The sequence below is a fragment of the Oncorhynchus tshawytscha genome, linkage group LG10, assembly GCF_018296145.1.
Source record: "Oncorhynchus tshawytscha isolate Ot180627B linkage group LG10, Otsh_v2.0, whole genome shotgun sequence".
In the NCBI taxonomy this organism is placed as follows: Eukaryota; Metazoa; Chordata; class Actinopteri; order Salmoniformes; family Salmonidae; genus Oncorhynchus; species Oncorhynchus tshawytscha.
Window position 1 is genome coordinate 66745764 of NC_056438.1, and position 13222 is coordinate 66758985.

The following is a 13222-nucleotide window of genomic DNA, read 5'->3' on the forward strand; positions in this document are numbered from 1 at the left end:
TATTATATTGTTTATAACTAACTCCTGATTTAGTGTCCCACCATCCAGTCATATCATACAGAAAACATCATAAACAGAACAATTACAAATTCAGTTATCAGAAAATATTTCACTCTCAATTCTATCAACAATCGGCGTTTCATACTTAGAATTTGTGCCCTATCACCAAGTCTCATAATCATAAACATTTAACCCAAGAATTTATATCCTATTTCCACCTAGGTGGTCTGTGCTTCCTCCCACGGGTTGTGTAACAATAATTTCACACTGTCTATTATTCCACTATTACTGTCACACCCTGACCATAGTTTGCTTTGTATAATTCTATGTTTTGTTTGGTCAGGGTGTGATCTGAGTGGGCATTCTATGTTGGTTGTCTTGTTTGTCTATTTCTATGTCTGGCCTGATATGGTTATCAATCAGAGGCAGGTGTTAGTCATTGTCTCTGATTGGGAACCATATTTAAGTAGCCTGGGTTTCACTGTGTGTTTGTGGGTGATTGTTCCTGTCTCTGTGTTTTGCACCAGATAGGGCTGGTTTGAGTTTTCACATTTCATTGTTTTTGTAGTTTATTCATGTATAGTTTTCCTTTATTAAACAAACATGAATCATCATCACGCCGCATTTTGGTCCGCCTCTCCTTCAACTAAAGAGAACTGTTACAATTACAAAGAAATGTAGGTTCTTATAAATTTAACAGCGAGGCGCAACTTACTTGCCAGAATGACTCATTAACCACCATGTTCTAGAGTAAATTACAGACTTTAGCTATAACAGGCATCTGCTTACCTTATAATTTTGTAGCGTTTGCATGTGGATCAATGGTCAGTCCAGCGAAGTGGTCACTCCCTCCTGGCAAGCTCGCCAAAGTGTTGGTCAATTTCTTCAACAGATGATCAGTATCAAACATATATTAGTAATGGAAACACACACTGTCACGCCCTGACCGTAGAGAGCTTTTTATGTCTCTATTTTTGGGTTGGTCAGGGTGTGATTTGGGTGGGCATTCTGTTATTTTTCTATGTGTTTGTATTTCTTTGTTTTGGCCGGGTATGGTTCTCAATCAGGGACAGCTGTCGATCGTTGTCTCTGATTGAGAACCATACTTAGGTAGCCTTTTCTCACCTGTGTCTTGTGGGTAGTTGTTTTCCGTATCAGTGTTTGCACCTTACGGAACTGTTTCGGTTTAATTTATTCTCTTGTTATTTTTGTATTTAGTGTTCAGTTCAATAAATAAATATGAAAACGTACCACGCTGTGCGTCACACATACTCTTTGTTAAAGTATTAAAATGCTCCTTTAGTAATACAATTGTAGGCAGAAGTTGGTACAGAGTACTGTATATCAAATGTATTTATATAACCCTTCTTACATCAGCTGATATCTCAAAGTGCTGTACAGAAACCCAGTCTAAAACCCCAAACAGCAAGCAATGCAGGTGTAGAAGCACGATGGATAGGAAAAACTTCCTAGAAAGGCCAAAACCTAGGAAGACACCTAGAGCGGAACCAGGCTATGAGGGGTGACCAGTCCTCTTCTGGCTGTGCCGGGTGGAGATTATAACAGAACATGGCCAAGATGTTCAAATGTTCATAAATGACCAGCATGGTCAAATAATAATAATCACGGTAGTTGTCGAGGGTGCAGCAAGTCAGCACCTCAGGAGTAAATGTCAGTTGGCTTTTCATAGCCGATTATTAAGAGTATCTCTACCACTCCTGCTGTCTCTAGAGAGTTGAAAACAGAAGGTCTGGGACAGGTAGCACGTCCGGTGAACAGGTCAGGGTTCCATAGCCACAGGCAGACCAGTTGAAACCGGAGCAGCAGCATGGTGAGGCATGGTCCTAGGGCTCAGGTCCTCCGAGAATGAGAAAGGAGGAGAGAAAGAGAGAAATAGAGAGAGCATACTTAAATTCACACAGGACACTCGATAAGACAGGAGAAGTACTCCAGAAGTACTCCAGATATAACAGACTGACCCTAGCCCCCTTACACATAAACTACTGCAGCATAAATACTGGAGGCTGAGACAGGAGGGGTCAGGAGACACTGTGGCCCCATCCGATGATACCCCCGGACAGGGCCAACCAGGCAGGATATAACCCCACCCACTTTGCCAAAGCACAGCCCCCACACCACTAGAGGGATATCTTCAACCACCAACTTACCATCCCGAGACAAGGCAGAGTATAGCCCACAAAGATCTATGCCACGGCACAACCCAGGGGGGGGCGCCAACCCAGACAGGAAGATCACGTCAGTGATCCCACTCAAGTGACGCACTCCTCCCAGGGACGGCATGAAAGAGCACCAGTAAGCCAGTGACTCAGCCCCTGTAATAGGGTTAGAGGCGGAGAATCCCAGTGGAGAGAGGGGAACCGGCCAGGCAGAGACAGCAAGGGCGGCTTGTTGCTCCAGAGCCTTTCCGTTCACCTTCACACTCCTGGGCCAGACTACACTCAATCATATGACCCACTGAAGAGATGAGTCTTCAGTAAAGACTTAAAGGTTGAGACCGAGTCTGCGTCTCTCACATGGGTAGGCAGACCATTCCATAAAAATTGAGCTCTATAGCTGTTTGCTTAGAAATTCTAGGGACAATTAGGAGGCCTGCTTCTTGTGACCGTAGCGTACGTGTAGGTATGTACGGCAGGACCAAATCAGAAAGATAGGTAGGAGCAAGCCCATGTAATGCTTTGTAGGTTATCAGTAAAACCTTGAAATCAGCCCTTGCCTTAACAGGAAGCCAGTTTAGGGAGGCTAGCACTGGAGTAATATGATCACACTTTTTGGTTCTAGTCAGGATTCTAGCAGCTGTATTTAGCACTAACTGAAGTTTATTTAGTGCTTTATCCGGGTAGCCGGGAAGTAGAACATTGCAGTAGTCTAACCTAGAAGTAACAAAACAATTTTCTGCATCATTTTTGGACGGAAGGTTTCTGATTTTTGCAATGTTACGCAGATGGAAAAAAGCTGTCCTTGAAACAGTCTTGATATGTTCGTCAAAAGAGAGATCAGGGTCCAGAGTAACGCCGAGGTCCTTCACAGTTTTATTTGAGACGACTGTACAACCATCAAGATTAATTGTCAGATTCAACAGAAGATCTCTTTGTTTCTTGGGACCTAGAACAGGCATCTCTGTTCTGTCCGAGTTTAAAAGTAGAAAGATTGCAGCAATTCACTTCCTCATGTCTGAAACACAGGCTTCTAGCGAGGGCAATTTTGGGGCTTCACCATGTTTCATTGAAATGTACAGCTGTGTGTCATCCGCATAGCAGTGAAAGTTAACATTATGTTTTCGAATGACATCCCCAAGAGGTAAAATATATAGTGAAAACAATAGTGGTCCTAAAACAGAACTTTGAGGAACACCGAAATTTACAGTTGATTTGTCAGAGGACAAACCATTCACAGAGACAAACTGATATCTTTCCGACAGATAAGATCTAAACCAGGCCAGAACTTGTCCGTGTAGACCAATTTGGGTTTCCAATCTCTCCAAAATAATGTGGTGATCAAGGGTATCAAAAGCAGCACTAAGGTCTAGGAGCACAAGGACAGATGCAGAGCCTCGGTCTAACGCCATTAAAAGGCAATTTACCACCTTCACAAGTGCAGTCTCAGTGCTATGATGGGGTCTAAAACCAGACTGAAGCAGTTCATATACATCGTTTGTCTTCAGGAAGGCAGTGAGTTGCTGCGCAACAGCTTTTTCTAAAAGTTTTGAGAGGAATGGAAGATTCGATATTGGCCGATAGTTTTTTATATTTTCTGGGTCAAGGTTTGGCTATTTCAAGAGAGGCTTTATTACTGCCACTTTTAGTGAGTTTGATACACATCCGGTGGATAGAGAGCCGTTTATTATGTTCAACATACAGTGGGGCAAGTAGTAGTAGTAGTAGTTACTCAGCCACCAATTGTGCAAGTTCTCCCACTTAAAAAGATGAGAGAGGCCTGTAATTTCATCATAGTCACACTTCAACTATGACAGAGAAAATTAGGGAAAAAATCCAGAAAATCACATTGTAGGATTTTTAATGAATTTATTTGCAAATTATAGTGGAAAATAAGTATATGGTCAATAACAAAAGTTTATCTCAATACTTTGTTATATACCCTTTGTTGGCAATGACAGAGGTCAAACGTTTTCTGTAAGTCTTCACAAGGTTTTCACACACTGTTGCTGGTATTTTGGCCCATTCCTCCATGCAGATCTCCTCTAGAGCAGTGATGTTTTGGGGCTGTTGCTGGGCAACACGGACTTTCAACTCCCTCCAAAGATTTTCTATGGGGTTGAGATCTGGAGACTGGCTAGTCCACTCCAGGACCTTGAAATGCTTCTTACGAAGCCACTCCTTCGTTGCCCGGGCGGTGTGTTTGGGATCATTGTCATGCTGAAAGACCCAGCCACATTTCATCTTCAATGCCCTTGCTGATGGAAGGAGGTTTTCACTCAAAATCTCACGATACATGGCCCCATTCATTCTTTCCTTTACACGGGTCAGTCATCCTGGTCCCTTTGCAGAAAAACAGCCCCAAAGCATGATGTTTCCATCCCCATGCTTCACAGTAGGTATGGTAGGCTTTGTTACTTCGGTTCCAGCTCTCTGCAGGTCATTCCCTAGGTCCCCCCGTGTGGTTCTGGGATTTTTGCTCACTTGTGATCATTTTGACCCCACGGGGTGAGATCTTGCGTGGAGCCCCAGATCGAGGGAGATTATCAGTGGTCTTGTATGTCTTCCATTTCCTAATAATTGCTCCCACAGTTGATTTCTTCAAACCAAGCTGCTTACCTATTATAGATTCAGTCTTCCCAGCCTGGTGCAGGTCTACAATTTTGTTTCTGGTGTCCTTTGACAGCTCTTTGGTCTTGGCCATAGTGGAGTTTGGAGTGTGACTGTTTGAGGTTGTGGACAGGTGTCTTTTATACTGATAACAAGTTCAAACAGGTGCCATTAATACAGGTAACGAGTGGAGGGCAGAGGAGCCTCTTAAAGAAGAAGTTACAGGTCTGTGAGAGCCAGAAATCTTGCTTGTTTGTAGGTGACCAAATACTTATTTTCCACCATAATTTGCAAATAAATTAATTTAAAATCCTACAATGTGATTTTCTGGATTTTTTAAACTAATTTTGTCTGTCATAGTTGAAGTGTACCTATGATGAAAATTACAGGCCTCTCTCATCTTTTTAAGTGGGAGAACTTGCACAATTGGTGGCTGACTAAATACTTTTTTTGCCCCACTGCAGGAGGGACAAGCACAGGAAGCAGCTCTTTCAATAGTTTAGTTGGAATAGGGTCTGGTATGCAGCTTGAAGGTTTAGAGGCCATGGTTATTTTCATCATTGTGTCAAGAGATATAGTAATAAAACACTTGAATGTTTCTCTTGATCCTAGGTCCTGGCAGAGTTTTGCAGACTCATGACTGAGCTTTGGAGGAATATGCAAATTTAAAGAGGACTCCGTAATTTGCTTTCTAATGATCATGATCTTTTCCTCAAAGCCATCCTCTCTTGGGGAATGCTGCTTTTTAGTTAGCTTTGCAACAGTATCAAAATAATTTTCGTCAATTAAGTTGGAAAAATAGGATGATCGAGCAGCAGTGAGGGCTCTTCGATACTGCACGGTACTGTCTTTCCAAGCTAGTCTGAAGACTTCCAGTTTAGTGTGGCGCCATTTCCGTTCCAATTTTCTGGAAGCTTGCTTCAGAGAGCTCGGGTATTTTCTGTATAGCTGGGAGCTAGTTTCTTATGACAACTGTTTTTAGTTTTTAGGGGTGCAACTGCATCTAGGGTATTGCGCAAGGTTAAATTGAGTTCCCCAGTTAGGTGGTTAACTGATTTTTGTCCTCTGACGTCCTTGGGTAGGCAGAGGGAGTCTGGAAGGGCATCAAGGAATCTTTGGGTTGTCTGAGAATTTATAGCATGACTTTTGATGCTACTTGGTTGGATTCTGAGCAGATTATTTGTTGCGTTTGCAAACATAATAAAATGGTGGTCAGATAGTCCAGGATTATGAGGAAAAATATTAAGATCCACAACATTTATTCCATGGGACAAAACTAGGTCCAGAGTATGACTGTGACAGTGAGTAGGTCCAGAGACATGTTGGACAAAACCCACTGAGTCAATGATGGCTCCGAAAAAGCCTTTTGGAGTGGGTCTGTGGACTTTTCCATGTGAATATTAAAATCACCAAAAATGTGAATATTATCTGCTATGACTACAAGGTCCGAAAGGAATTCAGGGAACTCAGTGAGGAACGCTGTATATGGCCCAGGAGGCCTGTCAACAGTAGCTATAAAAAGTGATTGAGTAGGCTGCATAGATTTCATGACTAGAAGCTCAAAAGACAAAAACGTCTTTTTCTTTTTGTAAATTGAAATTTGCTATCATAAATGTTAGCAACACCTCCTTGTTTGCAGGATGCACGGGGGATATGGCCACTAGTGTAACCAGGAGGTGAGGCCTCATTTAACACAGTAAATTCATCAGGCTTAATCCATGTTTCGGTCAGGCCAATCACATCAAGATTATGATCAGTGATTATTTAATTGACTATAACTGCCTTTGAAGTAAGGGATCTAACATTAAGTAGCCCTATTTTGAGATGTGAGGTATCACGATCTCTTTCAATAATGTCAGGAATGGAGGATGTCTTTATTCTAGTGAGATTGCTAAGGCGAACAACGCCATGTTTAGTTTTGCCCAACCCAGGTCGAGGCACAGACACGGTCTCAATGGGGATAGCTGAGCTGACTACACTGACTGTGCTAGTGTCAGACTCCACTAAGATGGCAGGCTGGCTAACAGCCTGCTGCCTGGCCTGCACCCTATTTCATTGTGAAGGAGTTAGAGCCCTGTCTATGTTGGTAGATAAGATGAGAGCACCCCTCCACCTAGGATGGAGTCCGTCACTCCTCAGCAGACCAGGCTTGGTCCTGTTTGTGGGTGAGACCCAGAAAGAGGGCCAATTATCTACAAATTCTATCTTTTGGGAGGGGCAGAAAACAGTTTTCAACCAGTGATTGAGTTGTGAGACTCTGCTGTAGAGCTCATCACTCCCCCTAACTGGGAGGGAGCCAGAGACAATTACTCGATGCCGACACATCTTTCTAGCTGATTTACACGCTGAAGCTATGTTGCGCTTGGTGACCTCTGACCTCTGTTTCATCCTAACATTGTTGGTGCCGACGTGGATAACAATATCTCTATACTCTCTACACTCGCCAGTTTTAGCTTTAGCCAGCACCATCTTCAAATTAGCCTTAACGTCGGTAGCCCTGTCCCCTGGTAAACAGTGTATGATCGCTGTATGATCGATTAGTTTTAAGTCTAATACTGCAGGTAATGGAGTCGCCAATGACTAGGGTTTTCAATTTGTCAGAGCTAATGGTGGGAAGCTTCGGCGTCTCAGACCCCGTAATGGGAGGAGTAGAGACCAGAGAAGGCTCGGCCTCAGACTCCGACTCGCTGCTTAATGGGGAAAACCGGTTTAAAGTTTCAGTCGGCTGAATGAGCAACACTGGTTGAGCATTCCTACAGCATTTCCCTCCAGAAGCCATGAGAAAGTTGTCCGGCTGCGGGGACCGTGCGAGGGGATTTATACTGACGTTACTATCTGTACTTAATGGTGGCACAGATGCTGTTTCATCCTTTCCTACACTGAAATTACCCTTGCCTAACGCTTGCGTCTGAAGCTGGGCTTGCAGCACAGCTATCCTCGCCATAAGGCGATCGTTCTCCTGTATATTATGAGTACAGCGACTGCAATTAGAAGGCATCATGTTAATGTTACTACTTAGCTTCAGCTGTTGGACGTCCTGACGAACCATGTCCAGATAAAGCGTCCGGAGTGAAAAAGTTGAATTAAATGTTTTTTGAGTGAGGGAAAAACTACAAATATAAACGGTAATTAAAAAGTAAAAACCGTAAAGTTGTCAGGTAGCAAAGTAAGGTTGGCAACAAAAAGCACAGCAACACGTAAACAAGTCTGCAAGTTGTGACCGGAAATCACGGTATATGATAGTTTAGTCCAACGGTAGCTATCCCTGTGAATCCACCATGGCTACTCCCACCTCCAGTAGTAGATCTGGAAGTACTGGAGAGACTAGGGAAAGATAGGGATGGTGTTGATCCATCTGATTTGTTTAAGAGATGTCTGGATACTGTATCAGAATTGTGTGGCCATATACACAGATGGTTCAAAAGATCCAAGGACAGGACGTACTGGGTCAGCATTTGTAGTGCAGGAACGTGAGGTGAGAGTCAGGAAACATATCACAGATCATCTGGCTGTATATATGGTGTAGATGATGGCCATACTGTTAGCCTTGCAGTGGGTGGAGGAACTTAAACCAGAAAGAGTAGTTAATTGCTCTGATTCACGTGCAGTGCTAAGGAGTCTCCAGTCCTTTATATCACGTAGCAGACAAGACCTGCTTTATGAGGTGCTACAAACTCATGGCAGGAGTAAACAAATGGGTATACAGATAATATTTACATGGGTCCCAGCTCATGTGGGAGTGGAGGGGAACAAGGCAGTTGATGTACTGGCTAAACAAGCACTAAGTAGTGGGGATGTTGATGTGGTAGTTTCAATGAGCAAGGCAGAGGCAAAAAGCATGATATGGACAGTGATGGTGGAGAAATGGCAGGAACAGTGGAATAGAGATAGCAAGGGCAGGCATTTATTTAAAGTACAGCATTTATTTAAAGAATAGCATATCATTACAGCAGTATGTACCGGTATATTAGATAGCTAACTAACGTTAGAAGTTATACCTCAAATTTGCCAGTATATTAACTATAGGCTATCTAACAACCCAATGTTTATTGACTTGATTATTCTCGTCATTCTTAGTTTAGCTAAATGGTATAGTCGTGCGTTCTTAATGGACATTCGGGTGCTTTCGTAAATTAGCTCTGACTATCTATTCCGATTTCAGGGCACTCTAGTCTGAGTGTACCAGAGCACAGAATAATGAATTTACGAGCACTCAACACCCGTTGAATATGGCCGGTGTCAGTAAACATCGGCAAAAAAAGCGTAATTAAATTGTTGCCAGCAGCACAATTACATTCACCAACGCTGTGGATAACATGAAAACAGCCTAACCAGCTCTACTAGGGTGAGTAAAATGGTCAGAGTGGTCTCAGTTGTGTCTGGAAGTAGCTAGCAAGCTAACCAACGTTAGCTTGGGTGATTGACTGCCGTTGTCAGGTCAGAACGCTCAAATCAACCCTACTTCTCAGCCTGAGCTTTCAAATCAAATGTTATTGGTCACATACACATGGCTAGCAGATGTTAATGCGAGTGTGGCGAAATGCTTGAACTTCTAGTTCCGACAGTGCCGTAATATCTAACAAGTAATCTAAAAACTCCACAACAATTACCTAATACAAACATCTAAAGGGATGGAATAAGAATATATACAGTTGAAGTCGGAAGTTTACATACACTTAGGTTGGAGTCATTAAAACTTGTTTTTCAACCACTCCACAAATTTCTTGTTAACAAACTATAGTTTTGGCAAGTCGGTTTGGACATCTACTTTGCATGACACAAGTAATTTTTCCACCAATTGTTTAGACAGATTATTTTACTTATATTTCACTGTATCACAATTCCAGTGGGTCAGTTTTCAACCATTCATACAAATTAATTGTTTATATATGATCAAATATTGTCACCTCCATTCTCATCCACACAACCTAATGAAACCATTCTGAAAATGTGGTATGGTATTTATTAAAGGAGAGAAAAGAGAAATAACATGTTTGACACACAGCTGGGGAACAAAGGACAAAAAACTAGTTTCATGTGAACTTAAAATTAAACTTCATTTATATATTTCAAGTAACTATTGCATACTACATGCATTATAGCTGATTTACATTGAGGTCTTTCTCTTAGGTTTTTAAAGGCATGTACATACAGTTGAGGTCGGAAGTTTACATACACTTAGGTTGGAGTCATTAAAACTCGTTTTTCAACCACTCCACAAATTTCTTGTTAACAAACTATAGTTTTGGCAAGTCGGTTTGGACATCTACTTTGCATGACACAAGTAATTTTTCCACCAATTGTTTAGACAGATTATTTTACTTATATTTCACTGTATCACAATTCCAGTGGGTCAGTTTTCATCTGTACAAACAATAGTACGCAAGTATAAACACCATGGGACCACGAAGCCGTCGTACCGCTCAGGAAGGAGACATTCTGTCTTCTAGAGTTGAGCGTACTTTGGTGTGAAAAGTGCAAATCAAATCCCAGAACAACAGCAAAGGACCGTGTGAAGATGCTGGAGGAAACGGGTACAAAAATATCTATATCCACAGTAAAACGAGTCCTATATCGACATTACCTGAAAGGCAGCTCAGCAAGGAAGAAGCCACTACTCCAAAACCACCATAAAAAAGCCAGACTACGGTTTTAAACTGCACATGGGAACAAAGATCGTACTTTTTGGAGAAATGTCCTCTGGTCTGATGAAACAAAAATATAACTGTTTGGCCATAATAACTATCGTTATGTTTGGAGGAAAAAGGGGGAGGCTTGCAAGCCCGAAGAACACCATCCCAACCGTGAAGCATGGGGGTGGCAGCATCATGCTGTGGGGGTGCTTTGCTGCAGGAGGGACTGGTGCACTTCACAAAATAGATGGCATTATGAGGCTGGAAAATGATGTGGATATATTGAAGCAACATCTCAAGACATCAGTCAGGAAGTTAAAGCTTGGTCATAAATGGGTCTTCCAAATGGACAATGACCCCAAGCATACTTCCAAAGTTGTGGAAAAATGGCTTAAGGACAACAAAGTCAAGGTATTGGAGTGGCCATCAGAAATACCTGATCTCAATCCCATAGAAAATTTGTGGGCAGAACTGAAAAAGAGTGCGCGAGCAAGGAAGCCTACAAACCTGACTCAGTTACACCAGCTCTGTCAGGATGAATGGGCCCAAATTCACCCAATTTATTATGTGGAAGCTTGTGGAAGGCTACCCGAAACGTTTGACCCAAGTTTAAATGGCAAGGCAATGCTACCAAATACTAATTCAGTGTATGTAAACTTCTGACCCACTGGGAATGCGATGAAAGAAATTAAAGCTGAAATAAATCACTCTCTACTATTATTCTGACATTTCACATTCTTAAAATAAAGTGGTGATCCTAACTGACCTAAGACAGGGAATTTTTTTACTAGGATTAAATGTCAGGAATTGTCACGACTTCCGCCGAAGTTGGCTCCCCTGCCTGTTCGGGTGGTGCTCGGTGGTCGTCGTCACCGTCCTACTAGCCACTACCGATCCCTTTTTCGTTTGTCTGTTGGTTTTGTCTTATTAGTTTCACCTGTGTGTATTTGAGTTTAATTAGCGTCCTTATATATAGTAGGTTGTCCCACCCTTGTTTTGTGCGGGATTGTTTTTGTTACTCTGTTGTATGGTGGTTTTCGTGTGGTTATTCTCCGGTCTATTTTGGTCCTGTGTTTGGGCTGGTCAATTGTATGCGCCCTGTGTGTTGGCGTGACCGTTTTTGTGCGCCGGAGAATAAATTGACAATCTACTGAATCCTGCTGTCTGCGCCTGATTCCACCCACCACTCCTAGTAAATCGTGACTGAATCCCGCACCTCAACAATGGAATCAGCAGGAGCAGCCGGTCTCCTCTCCCATCGATGGAGGAGAGGGTCCTCCATCACACCAGCGTGCTTCACAGGATTGGTTCGGCCATGGACCAAATGATGGAGAGGATGGATCGATGGGAGAGGAGTGGCCTTCCCACCTCATCTCCAGCACCCCCTCCTTCAGCACCTCCTGTTCCTGCAACCACATCTGGCTCCGGGGCTCTTCGGCTGACGCTCCCACGGGAGTATGACGAAACGGCGGCTGGGTGCCAGGGTTTCCTTCTCCAACTGGAACTATACCTGGCTACCATGCGTCCTGCTCCCTCCGGAGAGGAGAGCGTCAGCGCCCTCGTCTCCTGCTTGACTGGGCGAGCCCTCGAGTGGGCCAACGCAGTGTGGAATGGTCCGGACTCGGCGAGGGATAATTACCCAGAGTTCACCCGCCGATTCCGAGCTGTGTTTGACCATCCACCAGAGGGTCGGGCGGCGGGTGAACGGCTGTTCCACCTGCGTCAGGAGACGAGGAGCGTACAGGACTTTACTCTGGAGTTCAGGACCTTGGCCGCAGGAGCAGGGTGGAACGACAGGGCCTTGATAGATCATTTCCGATGCAGTCTCAGGGAGGACGTCCGCAGGGAGCTGGCATGTCGGGACACCACCTTCACCCTGGATGAACTCATTGACTTGGCTATCCGTCTCGACAACCTGCTGGCTGCCCGCGGGCGTTCGGATCAGGTCCTGTCGTTTCCACTTCCCAGCCCTCCTGCCCCTATTCCTATGGAATTAGGAGGGGCGGCTTCGAGGGGGACCGGAGGAGGAGTGTCCTCCTGCACCAGTTGTGGTCGCCGAGGGCACACGGCCGACCGGTGCTGGAGGAACTCGTCTGGGAGTCGGGAGGGCAGGCGGAGCACTACTCGATCACCCCAGGTGAGTAAGCACCAAACTCACCCAGAGCTTCCTGTCGGTCATATGTATGTGTTGACTTCTTTCCCTGTTTTTTTCCCCCCTCTACAGCATAAGGCGCTAGTCGATTCAGGCGCAGCTGGGAATTTCATGGATCGTGGGCTGGCGTTAAGGCTAGGGATTCCCCTGGTGTCGTTAGACCTACCTTTCCCCGTGCACTCCTTAGATAGCCGACCATTAGGGTCAGGAGTAGTTAGGGAGGCTACGGTGCCGCTGGACATGGTAACGCAGAGGGATCATAAGGAGCCGATTAGTCTGTTCCTTATAGATTCACCTGCGTTTCCAGTGGTGTTGGGAATTCCCTGGCTAGCTCAACACAACCCGGTGATTTCCTGGCGACAGGGGGCTCTTAAGGGGTGGTCAGAGGAGTGTTCAGGTAGGTGTATAGGAGTTGCCGTTGGTGCGACTACAGTGGAGAGTCCAGACCAGGTTTCCACCGTGCGCATTCCCTCTGAATATGCCGATTTGGCTATCGCCTTCAGTAAAAAGAGGGCGACCCAATTACCACCCCATCGTCGAGAGGACTGCGCGATAAACCTTCTGGAGAACGCTGCACTTCCTAGGAGTCACGTGTATCCATTGTCCCAGGAGGAGACGGTAGCGATGGAAACATATGTTGCTGAATCGCTGGG

General features: G+C 44.3%; 1 protein-coding gene across 1 annotated transcript in view; it reads right to left on the bottom strand.

Annotated features, from left to right (window-relative positions):
- LOC112260714 (zinc finger protein 544) overlaps positions 1 to 13222 on the bottom strand; it is a 51600-nt gene that overhangs the window by 14719 nt on the left and 23659 nt on the right. The window lies entirely within an intron of this gene.